This window comes from Somniosus microcephalus, unplaced genomic scaffold, assembly GCF_052327205.1.
Source record: "Somniosus microcephalus isolate GS21.2 unplaced genomic scaffold, FLI_Smic_1.0 unresolved_chr1, whole genome shotgun sequence".
Classification (NCBI taxonomy): domain Eukaryota; kingdom Metazoa; phylum Chordata; class Chondrichthyes; order Squaliformes; family Somniosidae; genus Somniosus; species Somniosus microcephalus.
The window spans coordinates 27,347,532-27,373,656 of NW_028225179.1; the positions used below are offsets into that span (position 1 = coordinate 27,347,532).

A 26,125-nucleotide genomic window follows, 5' to 3' on the forward strand; every position below is an offset into this window, starting at 1 on the left:
GAGTTGCTCTGCATCCTCCTCACAGCACACCCGCCCACCCAGCTTTGTGTCGTCTGCAAACTTGGAGATATTACATCAAGTTCCCTTGTCTAGATCATTAATATATATTGTGATTAGCTGGGGTCCTAGGACTGATCCCTGCGGTAGCCCACTTGTCACTGCCTGCCACACAGAAAAAGACACGTTTAATCCAACACTTTGCTTCCTTTCTGTCAATCTGTTATCTATCCAATTCAGTACCTTACCCCCAATCCCATGTGCTTTAACTTTACACAATAATCACTTATGCGGGACCTTATTGAAAGCCTTCTGAAGGGCCAAATACACCACACCCACTGTTTCTCCCTTATGTATTCTACCAGTTACATCCTCAAAATATTCCAGTGGATTAGTCATGCACGATTTACCTTTTGTAAATCCATGATGAGTTTGTCCGATCCTGTCACTGTTTTCCACGTGCTCTGCTATTACATCTTTTATAATGGACTCCAGCATTTTCCCCATTACCGATGTCAGGCTCATTGGTCTAAAGTTCCCCGTTTTCTCTCTACCACCGTTTTTAAATAGTGGGTTTATATTAGATACACTCCAATCCATGGAAATTGTTCCAGCGTCTATAAATAATTTTGCAAGATGATCAGCAATGCATCTACTATTTCTAGGGCCACTTCCTTAAGTACCCTCGGATGTAGATTATCAGGCCTTGGGGATTTATCGGCCTTCAATCACGTCATTTTTCCTAACACCATCTCCCTACAAATACTGATTTCATTCAGTTCCTCCCTCTCATTAGAGCCTATGTTCCCCGACATCTCTGGGAGGTTATCTGTGGCCTCCTTTGTGAAGACAGAATCAAAGTATGTATTTAAATGGTCTGCAATTTCTTTGCTCCCCATTTTAAATTCCGCTGATTCTGACTGCAAGGGACCTACGCTTGACTTCAGCAATCTTATTCTCTTCACATATCTATAGAAGCTTTTAAAGTCAGTTATAATGTTCCCTGAAGCTTACTCTCATACTCTATTCCCCCCCTCTTAATTAATCCCTTTGTCCTCCTTTGCTGAATCCTAAAGAGATCCCAATCCTCAGGTTTGCTGCCTTTTCTGGCCAGTTTATATGTCCCCTGCTTGGATATTATGCTATCCCTAATTTCCCTAGTTAGCCATGGTTGAGTCACCTTTTTTGTTTTATTTGTTTGCCAAACAGGATTAACAAATTCTGTAGTTCATCCATGCGATGTTTAAATGTTTGCGATTGCCTATCCACCGTCGACCCTTTAAGTAACATTCCCCAATCCATCCTAGCCAACTCGCACTTCATACCATCGTAGTTTCATTTATTTATATTCAGGACCCTAGTCTCTGAGTCAAATACTTCACTCTCCATCTTACTGAAGAAATCTATCATATTATGATCACTCCGCCCCAAGGGACCTCGCACAACAAGATTGCAAATTAATCCTTTCTCATTACTTAATACTGTTGTAGCTAATTTGGGGCTAAGCGGGCCAGGTGATATTCGAGGTCGACGCGATACCCAACAGAAGCTTTTTAGAGTCAATAAAACTCCGACTACGAGTTGGATGGCAAAGTAAAAGAATGCTTTATTGCAGAGCTCTGGGAGAAACCGTTACACACGCCTTGTGTGATCACCAAGTCTCTCGTTTTACACACACAAGGCTCCTACCTGTATACAGGAGTCAAAACAACTTAGACGGTTGATTACATAATCACAGCGATCCCCTGTGACATCTAAAACGGTTATCTATTCTGGAGCAAACGGTTATCTGTTCTTAAGCAAGCGATGGCCATAGGTTAAAACCTTTTGGGACCTCTGGCCGCAGACGAGATAAGCAGAAGTAAACAATGGTTCCAGACTGTTCATCGTTGCAAGGTGACCACAAATGTTCAGTAATAAAACTGCAGCTGACAATTACCTCACCCCTGCCCACGTGCGAGCTCGGGGGCCCCTTGTTAGCCAGTTTTAATGTCAAGTATCCCGACAGTCTTTGCAAAGTCCTTAATACTGAAATTCTCCTTAACAATCCCTCCTTTTGGTCCTGGATTACGATCTTCTTGTTCCAGCTGACCATCAATCTTCTTTCTTCACAGTGTTGTTCTTACAACCACTGCCTCATCCCGGGGACGTCAGGCGGCTCAGGTTCATCCGCCTTGTCCTCTTCCATAAGTGATAGTTCAGTCATTGCCATTTTGCAACAAGCGTTTACAATGGTTAACAGGCAGCATATAGCAACGCATATCGCGACTATAATTACCATTGTATGCTGATATACCTATCAATTCGTCCAATAAAAGCGACAAGTTAGGAACGTAACTAAAGGTTTTTATTGACTAAATAACAGAGCCCACCCTCGTGGGTGATCGGGTCCAACAAGGAGGAATACCAGCCAGTCGACTACCTTTATACCTGGGCAGGTAGGTGGAGCCATGGGCGGAGTCGGAGGTGGTCAGCCCAGGTATAACAGCGCGACAAGAGGCGACCTCGTATCGTGATACAACAGTGATAACGGTGATAACAATACAACAGTGATAACTATAGTGTAACGATAAAAGTGGTTTACCACATTCACCCCTTGTTTAGATTTGAGTCCGGCGGGGTGAAGTGTACTACCAGTTCTGGTATGTCAGTCTGTCCGGAGGCCTCGTAAGCCTCTCCGATCGTCGCAGCGGCGGTGCTGCATTATCCGGTGTTAGTGCTGGTGTCTGCGTGGTCGGCGAAGGCTCGTGGGGTTCCGGCATGCCGTCTACCTGGGCTGGAATTGGGGGGGTGGTGGGGGGGGTAAAGGTGGTGTCTCCGGAGTGCCCGAGGGTGCGAGGTCTCGTAAGGAGACAGTGTCCTCCCGCCCGTCTGGGTAAGCCACGTAGGCGTACTGGGGGTTGGCGTGCAGGAGGTTCACCCTTTCGACCAGGGGGTCTGTTTTATGGGCCCTCACGTGCTTTCGCAGCAAGACGGGCCCCGGAGAGGTCAGCCAGGTTGGTAGAGTGGTTCCCGTAGTCGACTTCCTGGGGAAAACAAACATTCGTTCATGGGGGGTGGCGTTAACGGCAGTGCAAAGTAGTGACCGGATGGAGTGCAGCGCTGTCGGGAGGACTTCCTGCCAGCGGGAGGTTGGGAGGCCCTTAGACTTTAAGGCTAAGAGGACGGCCTTCCATACCGTCGCGTTCTCTCTTTCCACCTGGCCGTTCCCTTGGGGTTTGTAGCTGGTGGTCCTACTTGCTGCAATACCTCTCGCTAGTAGGAACTGACGGAGTTCCTCGCTCATGAAAGAGGAGCCCCGGTCACTATGTATATAGTTTGGGAACCCGAACAAGGCGAAGAGGTCGTTCAGGCATTTAATGACCGTGGTACTGGTCATGTCTGGGCAGGGGAAGGCAAAGGGGAAACGGGAGTACTCATCAACAATGTTGAGGAAGTACACATTACGGTCAGAGGACGGGAGGGGCCCCTTAAAGTCGATGCTCAGGCGCTCGAAGGGGCGGGTGGCCTTGATCAGGCTTGCTCTGTCCGGCCTAAAGAAGTGCGGTTTGCACTCGGCGCAGGTCTGGCAGTTCCTGGTTATGGTCCTGACCTCCTCGATGGAGTAGGGCAGGTTGCGGGCCTTAATGAAGTGGTAAAGTCTGGTGACCCCGGGGTGGCAGAGGTCGTTGTGGAGGGTCTGAAGTCTATCACTTTGCGCGCTGGCGCATGTAATTCGTGACAGAGCATCGGGGGGTTCGTTCAGCTTACCTGGCCGGTACAAGATATCATAATCGTAGGTGGAGAGCTCGATTCTCCACCTCAAGATCTTGTCATTCTTGATTTTGCCCCTCAGCTTGTTATTAAACATAAAAGCGACCGAACGTTGGTCGGTAAGGAGGGTAAATCGTTTGCCTGCCAGGTAGTGCCTCCAGCGTCGTACCGCCTCCACAATCGCCTGGGCCTCCTTCTCGACCGACGAGTGTCGGATCTCAGGGCCCTGTAGGGTCCTTGAGAAGAAGGCCACCGGTCTCCCCTCCTGGTTAAGGGTGGCGGCTAGGGCGAAGTCGGATGCATCGCTCTCGACTTGGAAGGGGATGGACTCATCCACTGCGTGCATAGTGGCCTTGGCAATGTCTCCCTTAATGAGGGAGAAGGCTGCGCACGCTTCCTCCGTAAGGGGGAAGGATGTGGACTTCATGAGGGGTCTGGCTTTGTCCGCATAATTGGGCACCCATTGGGCATAGTAGGCGAAGAGCCCCAGGGTTCTCTTAAGTGCCTTAGGGCAGTGGGGGAGGGGTAGCTCCATGAGGGGGCGCATTCTTTCGGGGTCGGGGCCGATGAGTCCGTTCTCTACTACACAGCCAAGGATGGCAAGGCGCGAGGTGTTAAACACACATTTCTCCTTATTGTAGGTGAGGTTCAGCCGTTGGGCTGTACGGAGGAATTTCTCCAGATTCACGTCGTGGTCCTGCCGGTCGCGGCCGCAGATGGTGACGTTATCTAGGTAGGGGAATGTGGCCTGCAGTCCGTTCTGGTCAACCATCCGGTCCATCTCCCTTTGGAAGACCGAGACCCCGTTGGTGACACCGAAGGGGACCCTAAGGAAGTGGTATAGGCGCCCATTCGCCTCGAAGGCGGTGTACTGGCGGTCCTCGGGGTGGATAGGGAGTTGGTGGTAGGCCGACTTAAGGTCGATGGTCGAGAATACGCGGTATTGTGCAATCTGATTGACCATGTCAGATATGCGGGGAAGGGGGTATGCGTCCAGCTGGGTGTATCTGTTTATGGTCTGGCTGTAGTCGATGACCAGGCGATTTTTATCGCCGGTCTTAACGACCACGACCTGGGCACGCCAGGGGCTGTTGCTCCCCTCGATGATGCCCTCCTTCAGGAGACGCTGCACCTCAGAGCAAATGAAAGCTCTGTCCCCAGCGCTGTACCGCCTGCTCTTGGTAGCGACGGGTTTGCAGTCGGGGGTGAGGTTAGCGAACAGGGAAGGTGGCGGCACCTTGAGGGTGGATAGGCTGCAGGTGTTACGCGGTGGGCGGTTTAACCTTCGCTGGTTGTCGACTGTGAGTGGGGGGAGGGGTCCACCGTATGCTAGGGTTACACTTTGGAGGTGGGATTGGAAGTCCAGCCCTAGTAGGACGGCAGCGCAGAGCTGGGGGAGGACGAGGAGTTTAAAGTTTTTATACTCTGTACCCTTGACCGACAAGGTCACAGCACAGTAGCCGCTAATGTCCGTGGCGTGGGACCTCGATGCCATCGAGATTCGGTTGCGCGTTGGCAGGACAGGGAGGGAGTAGTGGCTCACCGTGTCTGGGTGGATGAAGCTCTCCGTGCTTCCGCTGTCGAACAGGCAGGTCGTGGCGTGGCCGTTTACTTTGATGTCCATCATCGACTTGGACAGGTGGTGTGGGCGGGCTTGATCCAGAGTGACGGAGGCTAGCGTGTAGGTAAGCGAGTCGTTGTCGTCTGCGGGCGAGGCGGTCATCGGGTCCGGGGGCCCGGTGGCAGTCGGGCGTGGTGGGTAAAATGGCGTCTCCCACGAGGTAGGACAAAATGGCGGAGAAGATGGCTGCCCCCATAACTCACATGAGGCACTATTGGGGTCGGTTGCCTTGATCAAAGATGGCCGCCCCCATGACTCACGTGTGGGGATACTGGCCTCAGTTGCCGTGAAAGAAGATGGCCGCCCCCACAGTTCGCATGAGGCACTGCTGGCCTCTGAAGATCCGCTCCTGCAGGCCTTAGAGAAATGGCCTTTCTTCCTGCAGGTTGTGCAGGTAGAGTTCCTGGCTGGGCAGCGCGACCTCGGGTGCTTCTCCTGGCCGCAAAAGAAGCAGCCGGCGGCCCGATCGCGGGTGCCCGATGTCGGAGCCGGTACCGGGGGTGGCGGGCCCGGTCGGGTCCGGGACGCCGACGCTGAGGTAGGTCCCGGGGGCGGCGCTGCGAAGGGTATTGCGGTAGGGGTCGGGCCCGAGTCCCAGGGTCGCGAGCAGTACCTGGAAAACGCCTCCTGGTCCTGATGGGCCACCTCCAGGGAGAGAGCGAGGGCTTCAGCTTTGTCCAGGTCGAGGTCTTTAGCTTCAAGCAGTCTTTGCCGTGAGTAGTCGGACCGTAGGCCTTTCACAAAGGCATCGCGGATATTATCTTCCGTATTTTCAACAGCCGTCACCGCTTTAAAGTCACAGTTCCTGCCGAGTGCTCTTAGCGCCCGTAAAAATTCAGCTACAGACTCTCCTGGCTGTTGCGGGCGGGATCTTAGGAGGTGCCTGGTGTACATGTAATTTACCGGGCTGCGGTACTGCTGTTTCAGTAGGTTGATAGCGGCCTCGTACGTAGTCGTGTCCTGTATGAGTGCGTATACTCTCGGGCTCGCTTGGGCGTTCAGAAGTCTTAGTTTGGATCTCTGCGGGGCGCCGGATTCTTCCAGGTAGGATTCGAAGCAGTCCAGCCAGTGTTTGAAGTTGAGGGCTGCGTTTGCTGCCTGTGGGTTTAGATCCAGGTACGGTGGTTTGAGGGCTTGCAGCCAAGCCGGCTGGTGTGGCTGTGCTTCTGGGAGGGCTTCTGGCTGGCCAGTAGTAGACATCTTTAAAATTTAGTCAATAAAATTGATATACCTATCAATTCGTCCAATAAAAGCGACGAGTTAGGAACGTAACTAAAGGTTTTTATTGACTAAATAACAGAGCCCACCCTCGTGGGTGATCGGGTCCAACAAGGAGGAATACCAGCCAGTCGACTACCTTTATACCTGGGCAGGTAGGTGGAGCCATGGGCGGAGTCGGAGGTGGTCAGCCCAGGTATAACAGCGCGACAAGAGGCGACCTCGTATCGTGATACAACAGTGATAACGGTGATAACAATACAACAGTGATAACTATAGTGTAACGATAAAAGTGGTTTACCACATATGCATTATCCATGGACCCCATCCTGTTAGTCCTAGCCATTCCAACCATCCTGTTCCAGGATCAGTATTGAGTTTCTTCACTTCCTCCCTCATATGGTTTACCAAGTTTGTGAAATTCTCTGAACTATCTGGGATGTAAGTACAACACTCCTGCCCTATCAGGGCACATGTACCACCCCTCCCTGCTAGCAAGTAATCCACTGCCATTCGGTTCTGTAAGGCAACGGTTCGTATCGCTGTCATCTCATCACTTATAAATGTGAATGCCTCCTCGGTGTCATTAGTTACTGACTCTAATAATGACGCCACAAGCTGGATTTCCTTTATGACTCTGCCTACCCCATAACCAGGGAATAAAATGGCGAAATACCTCTCGGTCTCTGTAATATCATGCTTGGCTCGGTATTGATGGTGGTCCATTTAGGGAGGACAGATGGTAGACATATGTGAGCACGCGTACCCCAAATAGCAAGACCCGGTCCAAGACCGGGGCAGCCACGGGTAGGCTTTGTGGCCACATATAAAGTATGTGCCGTTGTATGCCTTTAAATTATCTAACCCAGGGCTTGGGTTACCAGGATCCTGCTCCCAATTGTATGTGCCTGGTCCCGTTACGATAACGGATTCCTGGTACCCTGGTCGGGGAGGGGAATCAGAATCCTGTTCGCTTGGTTCATCCCATTGGGCCCGGTGCTACAGTTAATGATCTTACAGCAGCTACTGTTTCCTACCGGGACACCACCTTTCTTTATGTTATGCATAATACATATTCCCGTCTTTGAGTTTCCCATTCCACTGGTATTGGTTAGTACCAGATAAGGGGGGTTTACACTGTTATTATAGGATGGAAAGTACCATCCCTCAAACTCGGTCATTTCATAACGCGCCGTCCTGAGGGCGGAACAATTCATTCCAGTAAAAGGGTTCTGACGGATCGCACCCCTGGTGGCAGTACTGTTACCAACTGCCTCCTCACACGGTACGTTAGTCTGTTTCTGGTGGTGCATCCATGTTAGCATTTGAGTCACATTAAAGGCCACCGGACGAATGGTTATTCCACCCCTACTATGTATCGGGATGTGGCTACAGACCCAACAGCTGGACTGCCCCCTTTACTTAGCATACTCTATAAACAAAGGTATTTACGTGTAAATCACGCTTACATCGCGGCCTGCCCCGGGTTACCGTAACAATGCATATTATCGCAACTAAACATATTACGGTCTTCATCTTCAATTTTAAGTAGGTACTGCCTGTCTGAAGCTGGCTTATTCTTTCTCTGGCCCTTCCGATACCACTCTTGTACTAACGCGTTAAGATAAAAGCATATAAGCACAACCGATGCAATAAGCCACAAAACAAATGCCCACAGGCAAACAGATCAAAGTATCAGGCATTAATCAGCTGATGTTGACCTGGAAAATAATAGAAGGGGTGTATCATTAGTAACTTCTATGCACACCCTTTTTGAGGTTTATTTGTTTGTTTTTCCTCACACTAGATTAAATTTAAAACTTAAAAATTTAACAGAATCAAGGCCAGCACAGGCTGAGAGTAGAATGGGTGTAGGATTTCAGCAGGCCAGAACAATCCAAACACCATACCAGACCTCGTAAAACTGCAGTCACCTTTCCAAGGCCGAGCACGAGTTCTGTGAGCTCGAGACGTAGTCCTTATGCTTTAACTAAACATTATCAATTCTCAATCTGCGATTTACGCCCCTACAGATTGAGTCCTTAACACAATAACTTAACAACTTTAATCTTAATTTTATGCTGGTTACATTCATTTAGTCAGTCTTTTCTTTCGTGGTTACATTCTCACCGGTAGTCTCCTTCTCAGGGGGCTCCAGGGATGACTTGGGCTCATATATCTTTAGCTGTGTCCAATGTTTCCACACTCCCTTTCCCCGTATGTCTAGACAGGCGCAAGTATCTCCACTAATAATAACTTCATAAGGCCCGGTCCATCTGGGAGCAAAGCCTGATTTGATTGGTAATACCTTTAGCATTACCCTAGTTCCCGCTGTAGGGACTTCTTGTAACGGGAAGGGGAGTTCCTTCTCGTCCTGCTCCTTCTGGTGGTACCTTACTTGCTTCCGCATTTCTTTTAATTGTTTACTCATTTCTTGGACATATCACCGTAGCTTGTCCTTTACGGGGCCTACATCCACCCCTCCCGTAATTATGCCTTCTGGCAATTGCATTGCTCGTCCTGTCATAAGTTCATACGGGGCAAGGCCTGTAGTGCGATTACAGGTGGCTCGTAATTTCATCAGAATGATAGGTAACACTTCCACCCATGTTTCTCCCGATTCCTGCATGGCCTTAGCCAACGCATTTTTTAATGTTCGGTTCATTCTTTCTACCATTCCCGAGCTCTGGGGATGGTAGGGTATATGAAACTTTTGCTTAATTCCCATTAACTGGCACATATGTTTGACCACACCTCCTGTAAAGTGGGTCCCTTGATCGGAATCTATCTGAAGTGGCATTCCCAAACGGGGGAATACCTCTTCTGCCAAGATTCTAGCGACAGTAGTAGCAGTACAATTACTGGTGGGAAATGCCTCCACCCATCTTGCAAACTGGTCAATAATTACCAAGCAATACGTCTTACCCTGTGACATGGGTAGGGGCCCCGTAAAATCAATTTGCAAGTGCTCCCATGTCCCTCGAGGCCTGGGTTGGTGCCCTAGTCTAATTTTAACTGGTCTTCCTGGATTATGCTGAGCGCACACGATGCATCGTTGACAATGCTTAGCAATATCCCGTCCCATACCCTTCCACCACCACTCCTTACCTAAAGTCTGTTGCATCGCCTCCTTTCCAGAGTGGCTTTATCCATGGTGTAATTCGAGTAGGGTATTCTGTATACACTCGGGGGCCATTACCTTATTATTTACTCGCCATACTCCGTCAGCTTTTGGTCTGGCTCCTTGTGCTTTCCATCTCTGCCTTTCACTAGGTAATATATCCTCATGTAGCTCGGCAATACTAATTTCATTTCCTGGCCTATCTACACTGGCTACAGGTTCCTCGGGTTCCCATTCTAAGGCTAACTACACTGGCTACAGGTTCCTCGGGTTCCCATTCTAAGGCTAACTCCGCGGATTGTTTCGCTATCTGCTTTCCCTCCTTCCGTTCCAGGTTTGCTTCTTTCCGTTCCAAGACCAGGGCTGCCTGAGCTGCCCTGTCAGCTGCCTGGTTGCCCATAAAACCCTTCCATTCCGGGCTGTCTCTGGCTGGTTCTTTTGGTGCGCTTTAATCTTTATTACTGCGACCTGTTTAGGCTTATTACTAGCTTCCAGGAGGGCTTCGATTCTTTCCTGATGTCTTATGGGGGTTCCCCCAGTAGTTACAAATCCCCATCTGCCCCATGCAGTCATGTAGTCATGGACTACTCTGAACGCATATCGGCTGTCCGTATATATATTTACCATTTTATTCTCGGACTCTTCTCGTGCTACTGTCAGTGCCACTAGTTCTGCCACTTGGGCTGACAAGCCTCCTTCAAGCCTCCCTGATCGTACAGTCCTCATCTGATAATTTACCACAGCCCAGCCCATACGAGGCTGTCCGTCTATATATTTTCGGGACCCATCCACGTACAGTGTCTCTTCAGCCCCTGGTAACGGAGTGTCTTTTATTTTGTCTCCCTCTAAGCCAGCATCTACATCTCCACAATCATGGGACACTCCCGAGCCCAATACTCCTTCAGCTGGGTTTTCCCCTGCGTCTCTGACTATTGTTACTGCTTTACTGGGAGGGAGGAGAACAGCCTCCCATTTCGCTCGTCTCAAGTGTGAGACTGATCGCAATTTTCTAGTGTTTAACATTTCTACTAGAGTATGCTTTGTGTGGAGAACGATATCTCCTGTCATTACAACGGGCTCGCTAATTTTTACGGCCCAAGCTGCACAATCTGGAGCGGCTATGCAGCGTGAGAGTCCCGATACTACTGGCCCTTCTGCAGTGGAATAGTATGCTTTGGGTCGACATTTATCTCCATGCTCCTGGGTGACTACGGCTGAATAAAATCCTTCCTCATTATCACAGTGTATGTGGAAGGGTTTATTCATATCCGGGAGTCCTAGTCCTGGGGCTGAAATCAGATCTCATTTAAGTTGGGTATAAGCGTGTTCCTGCTCAGGACCCCATCCGATGGGTTCCAGGGCGGGCTTACCCCTTTTACCAATCGCTGTATGGGTTCCGCTGTTTTAGCGAACCCCGGGATGAAGTTTTGGCTTAATTAAAAAGCCCCAGTACTTTCCGTACTCCTCTTACTGTTACAGGTCTTGGCATAGTTTGTATTGCCCCTTTTCTATCTGCGGGCATCTCTTTTACCCCTTGTGAGATAAGGTGCCCTAAATAAATATAAGGCCTGGGTTTTTCCTATCTGTGCCTTTTTGGGGCTGACCTTCATTGTTCTTACATACATAAAATCTCATGGGAATATATCGTCCATTTATTTCTACAATTTGTGGAATACTACGGAAGGCGGTGAAGTTTTCACCGCCTACCCCTATTATTACTGCACTTTTCTTTGTGGTGGGAAGGGGGAGGTCGGTTATAGATATTGCTGCTCCAGTGTCCACTAACATCTCACACTGTCGGCCCCCTATTAGTGCAGACACATATATTCGTCCCCCTTGGGTTTTCCCACTTACATCCCTCACACTCCGTCCGGAGGTTATCTATCTGGAATTGTTTTCCCTTAAGGCTTACCGCCACCTTTTCTGCCTGTTCTATCAATCCTGCCAATTGATGAACCAACAGTACACCTGCTTTCTTAGTCCTTTCCTTTTTCTGTGTGCCCCACCATGACCGCTGTTGGTCCAAACTTTTTGATACATCCCACCCGTCTTTCTGCATTTTCTCAATTAGGGAACATCTATCTCTCACATAAGTATCGATAAGGGAGCTCGGGGGCCCCCGCTTCAGATCCTTACTCGACATTATGTCCCTTGGTCACTATCTCCGGTCCCCGTAAATCTGAGAACACAAATACCTTTCTCTCGGGGTCCCGTCACATGTAATGTAAAGGTTGGTCCGGCTCCTTTACTTCTCCTCCAGTTCTCCTCCTAGGCTATACCTAGGTTCCCTGGAATCACATAAATTAATGCAGTCTCACAGTTGTTAGTATCCTAGCACAATTTTACATATGCCATCTCACCTCTCTCTTGTTCTTTTTGAATCACTCGAGCGTGTGTCCGCTTGATTAGGACGGCCAGTCACGCGGTGACCCTGCTCGCAGCGCCAATTTGTTGTAGCTAATTTGAGGCTAAGCGGGCCAGGTGATATTCGAGGTCGACGCGATACCCAACAGGAGCTTTTTAGAGTCAATAAAACTCCGACTACGAGTTGGATAGCAAAGTAAAAGAATGCTTTATTGCAGAGCTCTGGGAGAAACCGTTACACACGCCTTGTGTGATCACCAAGTCTCTCGTTTTACACACACAAGGCTCCTACATTTATACAGGAGTCAAAACAACTTAGACGGTTGATTACATAATCACAGCGATCCGCCGTGACATCTAAAACGGTTATCTATTCTTGAGCAAACGGTTATCTATTCTTAAGCAAGCAATGGCCATAGGTTAAAACCTTTTGGGACCTCTGGCCACAGACGAGACAAGCAGAAGTAAACAATGGTTCCAGACTGTTCATCGTTGCAAGGTGACCACAAATGTTCAGTAATAAAACTGCAGCTGACAATTACCTCACCCCTGCCTACGTGCAAGCTCGGGGGCCCCTTGTTAGCCAGTTTTAATGTCAAGTATCCCGACAGTTTTTGCAAAGTCCTTAATACTGAAATTCTCCTTAACAATACCCAGTCTAAAATTGCCTGATCTCTAGTTGGTTCCTCGACTTACTGGTCCAGTAAACCATCCCGTATACACTCCAGGAATTCCTCCTCCACAGTATTGTTACTAATTTGATTAGCCCAATCTATATGTAGATTATAGTCACCCATGATTCCTGCTGTGCCCTTATTGCACGCATCTCTAATTTCCCGTTTAATGCCATCCCCAATGTCAGCATTACTGATTGGAAGGTCTGTATACAACTCCCACTAATGGTTTCTGCCCCTTGGAATTTCTCAGCTCTACCCATACAGATTCCACATCATCAGAGCTAATATCCTTCCTTACTATTGCGTTCATCTCCACTTTAACCAGCAATGCTACCCCACCTCCATTTCCTTTTTGCCTGTCTTTCCTGAATATTGAATACCCCTGGATGTTGAATTCCTAGGCTTGGTCACCCTGGAGCCATATCTCCGTAATCCCAATTATATCATATCCGTTTGCATCTATTTGCACAACTTAATCATTCAGCTTACTACGAATGCTCCTCGCATTAAGACACAAAGCTTTCAGGCTTATTTTTTTAACACTCTTAGACCTTTTAGAATTATTACTTACTGTGGCCATGATTGATTTAAACCCTTGATTTCTCTGCCTGCCACTTTTGCTTTTCTCCTTCCTGTCTTTTGCTTCTATCCTTGCTTCCCTTTCCTCTGCCTCCCTGCACAGGTTCCCAACCCTCTACATTTTTAATTTAAACCCTCCCCAACAGCACTAGCAAACACTTCCCCTAGGACATCGGCACAGCAGGAGGCCATTCGGCCCATCGAGTTGATGCCGGCTCTCTGTGTAGAGCAATCCAGTCAGTCCCATTCCCCCTCTCTATCTACGTAGCCCTGCAAGTTTATTTCCCTTCAAGTGCCTATCCAGTCTCACCTTGAAAACATTGATTGTCTCCGCTTCCACCACTTGCATCGGAAGCGAATTCCAGGCCATCACCACTCGCTGTGTAAAAAAGTTTTCCGCCTCTACCGACATGTTGTCAGCATCCACCTCCTTAGTAAACACCGATACAAAGTGCTCACTGAGTATTCTAGCTTTGCCCTGCACCTCTAAGCATATATCACCTTCTTTTCCCCTAACAGGCCCCACCCTGCCTCTTACAACCCGCTTACTGTTTACATGCCGGTGGAAGATTTTTGAGTTCCCTTTTATGTTAACCACTATTCTACTCTTATATTCTCTGTGCCAATCTTATTTTCATCTTCACTTCCCCTCTCAACTTATTGTATTTGTTCTGGTTCTCCCTTGAAGTATTCACCTGTCATTCATCATTAACCTTTTTGTTTCATCATCTTCTCTATCTGCCTCATCATCCCTGGAGCCCTTGCTTTGGTTCCATTAATTTTCCCACTTGTTAGAATGTATCTAGCCTGTACTTGGAACATCTCCTCCTTAAAGATCACCCATTGATCTGTTACTGTTTCTCCTGTATGTGTTTGGTACCATTATATCCTGGCTGGATCCTTTCATATCCCCTTGAATTTAGCCCTATTCCACTTTAGATGCTCCACTCTAGATTGTTCCTTGCTCCTCTCCATTGCTAATCTAAATCTTATGATACGATGATCACTCATACCCAAGTGTTCTCCCACAGACACCTGGTCGAACTGCCCCAACTCATTCCCCAGCACCAGATTCAGAAACACTTCCTTCCTAGTTGAGCCAAGAACATATTGGTCATGAAAATCCTCCTGATCACATTTCAGAAATTCCTCCCCCTCGTTTCCCTTTGCCCTAGCATTATCCCAATCGATATTTGGGTAATTAAATCCCCCCAATATCACCACTTTATAGCTCTATAACATCAGTTTAGGACAAATGCATCAAATCAAATGTTCACCCGAGAGACAGAAAAGAAAAACAGAGAAAAGTGTAGAAGGAGATAGGGAAACAAATCTAAATACAGAAAATATAAATATTTCCTATCCTTGATTTCTCTCGATTCCAACCCAATAATTCAGTGACGGATAAATAACTTCAGTGTACATCGTTCTGTTCGAGAATCGGACCAAGGAAAGAGACAGAAAATAACTTAAAACTGCCGAAACCAGGGACCTTCCGATTTCAGTCGAGCGCTCTCCCAACTGAGCTATTCTGGCCTCCAGTTAATGATGTTTCGTGTCTCTCTTTTGGAAGAAAATGTAACCCCGGGTGGACTCCGCTCATTCCTCACTCCGTGGGAATGGTACCCGACCAGATCTCGGAGCTCAGGTTATGTTAATGATCTGTTGAAGTGTTTATAAACACAGAAAGCTGACACACCAGGGGAGACCTCATTGGTTTGGACACGGAGCGAAATACACTGAAGGTTTTTGTTGTAACATTTACAGAGCACACTAACCCCGAGCTGCAGGGGAAATTATATGAAGTTCAATGTTCTGCAGCGAGATGCTGGAGAGATAAGAGTCCCGAATCAGGGAGAGATTTCCTGAAACCGCTGTTGAATTACATTTATATCAAACACTCACTGAAGCACTGCAGGAATTCCGAGCTGGGGACCGCCTGTGAAATAAGACTTAAAATAAAATAATACAACTGCTTAAGGTGGGGCTCGAACCTACGACGCTGAAATTAAGAGTTTTATGATCTACCGACTGAGCTAACGGGACCCACCGCACCGCGCACTCTCTGTCTGTTATTGCAGAGCAACAGCTGTTGGCTCCGCCCCAGGGGCCCGTCTTGTTCTGCAAACCAAACTTCTTCTTCTTCTCAATTGCAGGCTTTGTCAGTAAACCGAAACACACAAGCACAAGAGAGCGCTGGATTCCTCTCGCTGATCGATAGTAAAACTCAGATGTTCTGCTCTTTTCACCTTCTGAACTTTCACATCATTTTGCTCAGTATTTATTTCGCTTTCCTTTTTATTATGTTCGTGCTTTTCTTTGTAAACATTTCATTGTGATTATTTATGAGAGGGAAGACATGAACAGAGGAGATGTACTGGAATGGTACCAGGGATGAGGGACTTCCGTTAAGTGGAGAGACTGGAGAAGATGGGGTTGTTTACAGCAGAGACGGCTAAGAGGAGATTTGACTGAGGTGTTCAAAATCATGAACGGTTTTGACATCGTAAATAAGGAGAAACTCTTTCCAGCGGCAGAAGGGCAGGTAACCAGAAACCACTAATTGAATCTGATTGGCAATAGAACCAGAGGCGACATAAGGGACCATTGTTTCATACGGGGAGTTGTTGTGATCTGGAATGCACTGCCTGAAATGATGGTGGGAGCAGATTCAATAATAACTTTCAAAAGGGAATTAGATTAATACTGGAAGGGAAATCTTTACATGGCAATAGAAAAACATCAGGGTATTGGAACTAATGGAGAGTATTAACAAAGAGGCAGCACAGGCGCGATGGAAAGTCCCAGGCTTCATTTCTGCCTGCACTGAGACCGATTATCTCACCCAGTGTGCTGCCCGGCTCCACAGAAAGTAGGAAGGGCCGAGGTTCCTACACTGGCCTGTGCTTCATCAGCTGATCTCACCCGGCATGATACTGAGCTGCACAAAGCAGGAAGGGCCCAGGCTTCATCACCGGCCTGTGGTGTGTTAGATCATCGCATGATGTGTGCTACTGAGCCATACAAATCAGTAAACTCTCTGTATTCATCCCCGGTTTGTATTGAGTTAGCAGATATCACCCGGTGTGGTACTGAGCCCCATACTGAGCAGGTTGGGCCCAGGATCATTCCGCGGCTTGTGGTGTGTTCGCTGATCTTATTTGGCGAGTTGCTGAGCCTAAAGAACAGGAAAGGTCCAGGCGTCATCTCTGGGCTAAGCTGAATCCTCTGACCTCACCTGCTGTCTGGGCCTTTGTTGGGCATATCTGGGTCCTTGTAGCAACTGTCCGAGTAGTAGGTCATGGTCTGCGCAGGAGTTGTTCAGGTCTTTGTAGGAGCTTCCTGGGTCTGTGTAAGAACTTATTGGTTCTCTGTTGGAGCTACTGGGTCTGTGTAAGTGCTGTATGTGTCAGCGTAGGAGCTGTCTGAGCCTGTATGTTATATCTGGGTCAGTGTACGAGCTGTCTGTGTCAGCGTAGGAGCTGTTTGGTCCTGTATGTTATATCTGGGACTGTGTAAGAGCTGTTTGTTTCAGGTTAGGTACTGTCTGGCTCTTTATGTTTATTCAGGTCTGTGTAAGAGCTGTCTGTGTCAGGGTAGGAGCTGTCTGGCTCTGTATGTTATATCAGGATCTGTGTAAGAGCTGTCTGTTTCAGGGTAGGAGCTGTCTGCCTCTGTATGTTATATCTGGGCCTGTGTAAGGGCTGTCTGTTTCAGGGTAGGAGCTGTCTGGGTCTGTATTTTATACCTGTGTGTGTGTAAGAGCTCTCTGTGTCAGGGTAGGAATTCTTATGTTCATTAATAACTAGACATTCTTATTCTGAACAAAGCTAGTTTCTAGCTAGTTATTTATTCAGTACATGTTCTCTAGGTACAGTATCTGGAGAGATGCAGCATGTGTGCTCCTGTGTGCAGGCTGCTATCTTGACTGCTGCCTTGGGGGTAGCCTAGTGCCTCATGGGTAATGTAGTCTTAATATATATACAGCTGGGTAGTGTAGTCTTATACATACAGCTATATGCAGCTCTACGCAGCTCTATGGCTCCACCTAGTGTCCACTACAGAATGACATGTTATTGATCACTACAGGAATGGTCTGGCTCTGTATGTTATATCTGAGTCAGTGTAGGTTCTTTCTAGATTTGTGTAGGAGCAACCAGGGTATATGAAGAAGCTGACGAAAGGCAATCAACCTGCAACATTAACTGTTTCTCTCTCCAAAGATACTGTCAGACCAGCTCAGTATAATCCAGCATTTACTGCTTTTATATCAGATTTCCAGCATTAGCAGCATTTTGCATTGGTTTCTATTAAGAAGATGTCTGGGTCTGTGTAGGAATGTCTGGGTCTGTACAGAAGCTGTCTGGATTTGTGTATGAATGCCTGGGTCTGAGTCGGAGCTGTCTGGGTCTGTGTAGGAACGTCTTGGTCTGTGCAGGAGATGTCTGGATTTGTGTATGAATGACTGGGTCTGTGTAAGAGCTGTCTGGGTTTGTGCAGGAGCTGCCTGGGTCTGTGTAGGAATGTCTGGGTCTGTGTAGGAGCTGTCTGGATTTGTGTATGAATGTCTGGGTCTGTGTAGGAGCTGTCTGGGTCTGTGTAGGAGCTGTCTGGATCTGTGTAGGAATGTCTGGATCGGTGTAGGAGCTATCTGGTTCTGCGAAGGAATGTCTGGGTCCGAGTAGGAACATTCTGTGCCTTTCTTGGAACTGTCCGTGCCCGTCTAGGAAGTGTCCATGTCAGTGTAGGGGCTCTTGTATGGGTGCTGGCTGAGTCATTGTCGGAAGTGTCTGGGTGTAGTAAGGAGCGAATGGATCGGTACAGGAGCTCTTGTGTCTCTACAGGTGCTCCGTGGATCAGGGGAGGAGCTATCTGGGTCTGTTTAGGAAGGTCTGTGCCTGCGACGGTGCTCCCTGTGTCAGGGTAGGAGCTGCCTGGGCCCGTCTAGGAAATTCTGTGCCTGTGATGGTGCTCCCTGTGTCAGGTCTGGGTCTGACTACGCGTATTGGTCTGAATCGAAGCTGTCTGGGACTACATGGGAACTGCTTTGATCTTTATAGAAAGAAAAATCTGTCTGATGCGGCTGAGATTTGGTCAGAAGGTCATAGCGTCTCTGTCCACACCTGTGCTTTGTAATGCAGTTTTTTTTAGCTTTTAATGAACAGATGGGATAGTCAGTGGTGGTACGAGCCACAGAGTCCCCGGGTGAGTCAGGGGTGAAGCTGCCCAGGCCCGGTCCTGAATGTGCAAATGTGGCAGAAGTCACGATGGGCGGGGGAGGAGATGGGTGGGGCTATGAAGTGAACCCCCTGCCCAAACAAAACTTGCCAAAGTCACAGAACCAGATGGTCAGTTCTGGAGCGTTTGTCGCATCACTTGCTGCCTCCATATCTTCTCACTGCCTTTGTTGGTACATTGTCCAAATCTGAGTCCTCGCTCCAAATTAATGCAGAAACTCTGCTGCTGCTCTCGGGATGGGCACCTGCTGCCTCGATACATTACTGTCCTCACAGCTCATTAACTGTCTGAGTGGCGCTTCAGAGGACAGGTAGAGGAGGCAAAGTCAGATCTGTCTCGGTCTCAAGTGCTCCGCTGATCAAGATCGGCCAACACATGGCTTAATTATGGAATTGCTTTAAGTGTCTTGGCATTCAACCGAGGTTCGTTGGTGTAGGTGCATGATTCTCGCTTCGGGTTAATCAATATAAAATATGCGGGAGGGCCCGGGTTAGAATCCTGGACGAGTCTTCATTTTGCTCGCGACTTTTGACCTTGAATTCTCTTTGAAACATTTGGAAAGGTAAAAGAGACGTTTCCAAATCAATCCACGTGAATCTCAATCGCGTTGGGAAGAGGGTCAGTGCACATATTCCGGATCAGAGGCAATCTCTGCGGCCTACACTTTCTATCAACGAGTTTTTTTTGGAAGTTGAATGCGATATTCAACCAGTTCTGGATTTTCAGCTCACGGAAGTAGATAAATGAACGAAAGACTTGCATTACTGGGCGCCTTTTACCACCACCGGACGTTCCAACGCACTTTACAGCCAATGAAGTACTGTTGTACATCGCTGTTGTAATATAGGAAAAGTGGCAGCCTATTTGCGCACAGCAAGCTCCCACAAACAGCAATGTGATGATGACCAGATCATCTGGTATATTTTGTTATGTTGATTGAGGTATAAATATTGGCCAGAATTATTGATGTCCCATATTTATTCAGTATACAGACAGTCATTAAGATAAATAATGATTGAGACTGGGAACGACACAGTTTTCACACCTACCCACAATGATCACAAGATCCTTACCCGTGAGGAAGGACATTCAGCCCATTCTAATACAGACCTCCAGAGTATCCGTAGTCTTCACCTCATTGTTTAAGCAAGTTTTTTCCTAAATCATTCCGGGGCTTTCACCACCAGTGCTCTTCGTGGAGTCCATTCTAAATGTTGATCATTCTCCTGATATCAGTCCTAAAGAGTTCACTTTTACTTTTGAGGCTGATTCTTCTAGTTATTTCTCCCACAATGTAATTTGGTATTCCACACGAGTTACTTTCTTGTAGATCTCTGCATTACCATGTCGCACATGCCTCCGTTCTAGGCTGAAATTGTCGATCTTATCTCACAAATGGTAGGGGTAAAATCCCTCCCCCCGTGTAAGATTGTTCCACAGGATCGAGGTGTGTCTGGTACTGCTGCTCCCTCCTCTGGCCGCTGTGCAGCATTGCACCACCTGCTGCTGCACCCTCCTCTGGCTGCTGTGCAGTATTGCACCACCTGCTGCTGCTCCCTCCTCTGGCCGCTGTGCCGCTTTGCAGCACCTGCTCCCTCTGCTGGCTGCTGCGCAATGCTGCTGTGTTTTGTTGAACCTGGTACAACTTCGACCTCCTCTGCTTCGAGCTGTGCCAGAACTGGAAGAGGAGAATGAAAGTGGAGTTGCTTCGTGAGAAGCGACCTTACAGAACAGAAGGAGTGAAAAGACGATTTCTTGATCAAGTCTGCTGACACCTAATGAAGGGTAAAGTTACCTGACAAGCAAGAGAACAGAATTCACGAACTTAGAGCGGGAGCAGTCCTTTCAACCTTCTACCTGCTCTGACATTACATTAGACCATGGCTGATCTGCACCTCACCTACATTTTTCTGCCGTTGCTCCATATAACTTGAACCCCTTAACTAACAACAATATGTCGAACACAGTCTTGGAAGCAACAATTGATCCTCAGCATCCAATGACTTAGCAAGCAGAGTGTTCCAGATTCCTACAAACCGTTATGTGAAAAGATGCTTTCTGATTTGACTTTTGAATGAAGCGGCTGTAGATTTAAGTTTTTCCCCCTTGAACTTGATTCCCCAGTCAGAGGAACTAGTTTAACTCTAACTACACTATTAAACTTTTAACACTTTAAACACCATGGTCAGATCACCCATCAGCCTTCTAAATTTAAGAGAACAGAAGCCAATTTTATACAATTAATCTTCATAACTTAACCCTGTAAGCCTCGGCATTAATCTGGTAAATCTGTGCTGCACCACTCCAAGGGCAATATATCCTCCCTGCGTGCGGTGCCCAGAACAGAACACAACAGACTTGACTGTTCCAATGCACGACTGGCCGGCCTCCTACGTTCTATCCTTCGGAACATTGAGGTAATCCTGCCTGCCCGTGTCCTTACTCGCACCAAGTCCCATCCAGCCATCGCCCCTGTGCTTACTGACCTGGATTGGCACGGCAACAATTTCTGTGTGACTATCTGGGCGAATCGGATATTATAGGGATGTGGGAGGCTATTGAAACGCGAAGCGAACCAGGACTTTTTCATTTTGAGTTTAACTTTAGACAAACCAGAATCGCTGAATGGCAGCTCCTGAGCAATTATGTTTATGGAGCCTGACATTGCTGGGAACTCGAATCATAATAATGATGCATTAAAGGCGTGTATCATGATTAATACATAAATGTTGCAGCAAGCGCAAGGTGCGATGGGTTGCGCTGCGCCATAAACTGATGGTTTCTCACTACAAATTGGGAAAATGTTGCACTTGCCCGGGATTTGTACATGAGACCTCTCACATATCAATCAGTGAAATCCTTTAGCGAGAATCACACCAACAAAACAACGAGCTGCTTGCAAAGTAGACATTCAGCCAGTATAGAATTTATCTGCCACCAACACCCCATCAGCCTGCCTTTCAGACAGCTTGTGTCCATTACATCTCGGTTTCTATTCGGGGAAATTCCTCTCTGACCCCTCTAGGTGAGCGAAAGCAGTGCAGGAAGTCACCCTGGCCCTGTATTCCTCGCAGTACCGAGCTGTTGTTCGAGGTGCCCCTGTCAGGAACAGGTCCAGCTCTCACATGAATAAATTCAGTGAATTGGCGTTCACTGCGAGAGCCAACAGATTGTTCCAGAGCTCTACTATTCTCTTGGAAAAGAACCACCTCCTGACATCTGATCAGGATCTGGCCTTATACAACTTAAAATTGTCACCCCTGGTCCTCCCTCAAATATTTAATTGGAACAAATTGTGAACTGGAACAGAATCTACTTTTCATCATCTTATAAACTTCGATCAGATCAACCCTCAATCTAGGCTTCTGTAAAGTGTCGACACGCAACTCGTTCAGCCGATCTTGCCAACTAAGCTGTTTTATACTGGGAATTAGTCCAGTGGCTCTCCTCTGCACCCTTTCCAAAGCAGGTTGGCCTTTACCTCAAGAGGACTGAAATACTAAAGAGGAGGATGATATTCTCCGGTTTACAAAGTTCTAGTCGGACCACACCCATGCGTTCTGTTCTGGGCATGGCATTCAGGAAGGGTATATTGGCCTTGGAGCTGTGCAGTGCAGAGTTACTAGATTAACACCGAGACTCACAGTGTTAAATTATGAGGATTGATTGTATAAAGTTGCCTTCTGTTCACGTGAGTTTAACAGATTGAGGGGGATCAGATTGTGGTGTTTAACGTGTTAAATGGATTATTAGGGTAGATAGAGATGAACTATTTCCTCTGTTTGGGGAATCAAAGACAAGTGTCATTTCATCAAAATTAGAGCTGGGCCATTTAGAAAATTACACCGAAAGCAACTTTGCTCTCAAAGGTTTGTAGAAATCCAGAATCTGTATTGGAAAAGGCTTTGGATGCTGGGGGTCAATTGTTGCTTCCAAGACTGAGATCTACACGATGTTGTTAGGTAAGGGAATCGAGTTATATGGAGGAAAAAAGAAAAATGGAAGAGAACTGCAGATCTTTTCTGTCCTTAAGCCAATTTCTTATCCAAGCTGCCACTGATCCAAACTATTCCATGAGCCTCAATTTTGTCAACTAGCCTTTTATGTGGTACTTTGTCAATCGCCTTCCGTAAATCCATGCAGACAACATCCATTGCATTCCCTTCATCAATCCTCCCTGTTTCTTCATCAAAACATTCAAATAGATTATGCAAACACGATCTTCCCTTTACAAATCCGTGCTGGCTGTCCTTATTTAGCTTAAACCTCTCAAATTTCCCGTTAATTTTAGACTTCATTATTGTTTCTAAAACCTTACCCACCACTGATGTTAAACTGACCGGCCTGTACTTATTAGGCTTGACTTGGACGTTTTCTTGAACAATGTTGTCACATTTGTCAATATCCAATCCTCTGGCACCTCCCCCGCATCTAGGGAAGATTGGAAAATAATGGCATGCACTTCCGCTATCTCCTCCCCCAATTCCGTTAGCAACCTGACATGCAAGCCATCTGGACGAGGCGACTTATCCACTCGAGGAATACCCAGCCTATCTAGTACATCATGTTTATCAATTTTCACCCATTCCATTGCTTCTAACTTTTCAACTTCTTTTGATATTTTTTCAGCATCCACCTCCTTAGTAAACACAGACACAATGTAGTCATTGAGTATTGTAGCCTTGCCCTGCGCCTCTAAACATATCACCGTCTTTGTCCCTAATAGGCCCCACCCCGCCTCTTAATACCTGCTTACTGTTTACATGCCGGTAGGTGAATTTTAGGTTTCCCATTTTTATTAACTGCCATTCTACTCTCATATTCTCTCTTTGCCAATCTTATTTTCTTCTTCACTTCCCCTCTCAACTTATTGTATTTGGCCTGGTTCACCGTTGAAGAATTCACCTGACATTTATCATACACCCTCTTTTTGTTTCATCGTCTTCTCTATCTCCCTCTTCGTCCAAGGAGCCCTTGCTTTGATTCCCTTACACTTCCCTCTTGTTGGAATGTATCTAGCCTGTACTTGGAACATCTCCTCCTTAACGATCACTCATTGTTCCGTTACAGTTTTCCTGTCATCCTTTGGTTCCATCTTAATCTGGCTCGATCCTTTCACTTCCTATTGAAGTTAACCCTATTCCAGTTTAGGTGTTCCACTCTAGATTGTTCCTTGCTCCTCTCCATTGCTAATCTAAATCTTATGATACAATGATCACTCGTATGTAAGTGTTCTCCCACAGACACTTGTTCGAACTGGCACACCTCATTCTCCAGCACCAGATCCAGCAATGCCTCTTTCCTACTTGGGCCAAGAACATGCAGGCCAAAGACATTCTCCTGAACACATTTCAGAACTTATACGATAGCAAAATACTGTGGATGCTGGAATTCCGCAATAACAACAGAAAAAGCTGGAAAAACTCAGCAGGCCAGGCAACATCCGTGGAGAGAGAAACAGATTTAACATTTCAGGTTGTAACCCTTCTTCCGAACTTCAGAACCTATTTCAGAACATCCTCCTCCTCCTTTCCCTTTACTCTAGCATTATCCCAATCGATATTTGGGTAATTAAAGTCCCCCAATATCACCACTCTATAGCTCTTGAATATCTCTACGATTTCCCTGCAGATTTGCTCCTCTGTCTCCCTCTCACTATTTGGGGGCCTGTAGAATACCCCAATACCGTGATCACACCCTTTCTGCTCCTCAACTTTAACCAAATGGATTATGTCCTTTTCCCCTCAAGAACATCTTCCCTTTCCAATACTACAATGTCTTCCTTAATCCGAACTGTCACCCCATCTCCTATTTTTTCTTCCATATCCGTTCTGAACATTTTGTTCCCTTGCATATTAAATGGCAAGTCCTTACGCGTTTCGTATGTTGCCAAAAGATCATATTGCTACACAGCTAATTGTGCTTGTACTCACTAACCTTATTCTCCACACTTTGTGCTTTTCCGTACCTGCATTCTAAACCAATTGACAATGACCAGATCATCTGGTATTTTTTGTTATGTTGAATGAGTCTGCTCCTATCTAATATTGTACTACTTCCTCCTCTAGTACTACTTTCTTCTCTAGTACTATACAACACACTCACTCCTTTATGCACCTTATTCCTCTTTTGTACCCCTATATTCTGGTGACCATCGCCCTGCCAAGCTAGATTAAACACTCCCCAACAGCACGAGCAAACCTCCCCACGAGAATATTGGCACTTGCTCTCTTGAGATGTAACACTTTCAGCTTGTACAGGTCCCACCTTCCCCAGAATTGGTCCCAATGCCTCAGGAATCTAACTCCCTCCCTCCTGCACCATCTCTCCAGCCATGCATTGAGGACAAGAAATGGTGAAACTTCATGGCCAATGTCTGTACTCAAATGCTTCTTCGCTGTCACAGTGAAATAACGCAACAGTTTCAGTACAGTTGACTATGCCAGAGTGTATTATGTGAGGATGCTTAGACAGACGACAATGTTGAGCTATTAAATCTGCAAAATCTTATTTGATAATACAAGTCGTAGATTCAAAACTAGTCTTGTAAAGAGAGTTTAATATTGTTGACTTGAACTAGTCAGCAATTTTCGCACGGCAGTTGCATGCCTGTGTCCAGTTGGAAAGCTGTCTGAAAGAACATGCAGTCTGGCAGAGCTGGACATCCAGCAGATTGAGTTTTCGGCTGAGCAGACGATGAGCCTCCTTCTTGAAAATGGTTCGTCAGTCCACCTCAGAGGGGATTAAGCATCATGAATGTGGAATGGGACTGGGGCCACTTGTGTGACAGGAAGTGTAGGGAGCAGTTTCCCATCCTTGAAGAACATTAATGATTCAGTTGCAAAATTTGTTTGCAGCACTCACCACTCGGCCAAAGGATGAGCCGAGACGATCATGTGGAGTTAAAGCGATTCCGCCCTCAGTTAATTCAGTGGAATTTCAAAATCAATTAGAAATCATTCAGTAATAACCGGATCACATAATGGATAAGCTGTTTAACTTGCTGGTGTATTATAATGTTATCAGACAATTGTAGTTTCCAGCCTGCCGTGGTCGGTTTGCACACTGGGTTCCAACCTGGCTCGGAGCTGTTTTACACCGGACCATTTCTAACAATCACTGACCTCATGTAACGGAAACATCTAAATTCCTTTTGTTCACAGAAGCTGACTGTACATTTTCAATGTTGTGGATCCGGGTGTAACGGGCAGGACTTGTGGTGAAGAGGACTTTCGTGCAAATTGCCATTGCATACAAGGCTATGGACCAAATGCTGGAAAATGGGATTAGACTGGACAGGGATGGATGGGCGGCGCAGACACGATGGGCCGAAGGGCCTCTTTCTGTGCTGTAAAACTCTATGACTCTATGACTCTATGACTAAATCTCCTGCCCCTTACCCTGAATCTATGCCCCCTTGTTATTGACCCCCCTACTAAGGGGAAAAGTTCCTCTTTATCTACCCTATCTATGCCCCTCATCATTTTGTACACCTCAATCAGGTCCCCCCTCAGCCTTCTTTGCTCCAAGGAAAACAACCACAGCCTGTCCAGCCTC

At 47.1% G+C, this 26,125-nt stretch overlaps 1 pseudogene; it reads right to left on the reverse strand.

Annotated features, from left to right (window-relative positions):
- Positions 1-6,886: 6,886 nt before the first annotated feature.
- LOC147094447 (uncharacterized) overlaps positions 6,887-26,125 on the reverse strand; it is a 440,563-nt pseudogene continuing 421,324 nt past the window's right edge.